Here is a 1,582-nt window from a genome sequence, read left to right as displayed (position 1 = left end):
AATTACCAACAAAAAAAGTCCTGCCTCAGACAGTTTCACACGAGAATTCTACCAGCCATTCAGAGAAGAACACCAATCCTACTCAAACTATTCCAAAACATAGAAAAAGATGGAATCCTCCCTAACTCATTTTATGAGGCAAGCATAACCTTGATACTAAACCAGGAAAATATATCACTAAAAGGAAAACTAGAGACCAATATGTCTCATGAATATAGATGCAAAAATCTTCAACAAAATTCCAGCCAATAGACTCCAACCACATAGCAAGAAAGTCATTCATTATGACCAAGTGGGGTTCATAGAAGGTATGCAAGGATGGTTCAACATTAAAAAAAAAAAAAAACAATATCATTCACCACAAAAATAAAACAAAGGAGAAGAACCACATGATCATATCAATTGATGAAGAAAAGGCATTTGATAAAATCCAATGCCCATTCCTGATCAAAACTCTCAGCAAAATAGGAATAGAAGGGACATTTCTCAACATAATAAAGGGCATCTATGCAACATTATTCTCAATGGAGAGAGACTGAACCATGCCCTTGCGAACAGGAATCAAACAAGGATGCCCTCTATCACTACTTCTATTCAACATTGTGCTGGAAGTCCCAGCCAGGACAATAAGGCAAGAAAGGAAAATCAAAGGTATCCAAATTGGTAATGAAGAAGTGAAACTATTCCCATTTGGGGATTATATGATTCTATGACTAGAACACCCAAGAGACTCAGTCAAATATCTACTGGAACTAATTGATAGATTTAGCATCATGGCAGGATACAAGATCAACATCCGCAAATCAGTAGGATTCCGCTGCAGCAGCAAAGAGACTGCTGAAAAAGAAATAAAGCAATCAATATCACTTACAGTAGCTACCAAAAAATAAAATAAAATACTTGGGAATAAATCTTACCAGGGACACAAAAGATCTGTACAAAGAAAACTATAAAAAACTACTTCAAGAAACCTTAAGAGATCTACATAAATGGAAGAACACACTGTGCTCGTGGATAAGAAGCTTGACATTTTGTAAATGTAATTTCTACCCAAAGCAATCTATATATTCAATGCAACATCCACATTCCATCAACATTTTTTAAGGATATGGAAAAACCAATCACTAAATTTATATGGAAAGGAAAGAGACCTTGGATAAGCAAAGGACTATTGAAGAAGAAGAACAAAGTCAGAGGTCTCACACTGCCAGAACTCAAAACCTACTATATAGCCACAGAAGTCAAAACTGCCTAGTATTTATACAATAACAGATACATAGACCAATGGAATAGAATTGAGAACCTAGAAATAAATCCATAGACCTATGGTCAGCTGATCTTTGACAAAGGGCCAAAATCCGTTGAATGGGGAAGAGAATGTTTGCTTAATAAATGGTGCTGGCAAAACTGGATATGCATTTATAGAAAATTGAAACAAGATCGGTACCACACACTGTACACAAAAACTAAATCCAGATGGATCAAAGACTTAAATGTGAAACCTAATATGACAGAGTTCCTCAAGAAAAAAAAAAAAAAAAACCTAGGGACAAATTTAGGGGCCCTAATATATGGCAGGGAA

Source organism: Orycteropus afer, unplaced genomic scaffold (assembly GCF_000298275.1).
Source record: "Orycteropus afer afer isolate SDZICR_OR568_19922 unplaced genomic scaffold, OryAfe1.0 scaffold00465, whole genome shotgun sequence".
Lineage (NCBI taxonomy): Eukaryota > Metazoa > Chordata > Mammalia > Tubulidentata > Orycteropodidae > Orycteropus > Orycteropus afer.
The sequence above is the reverse complement of the archived record's forward strand: the minus strand, read 5'-3'. Positions refer to the sequence as shown.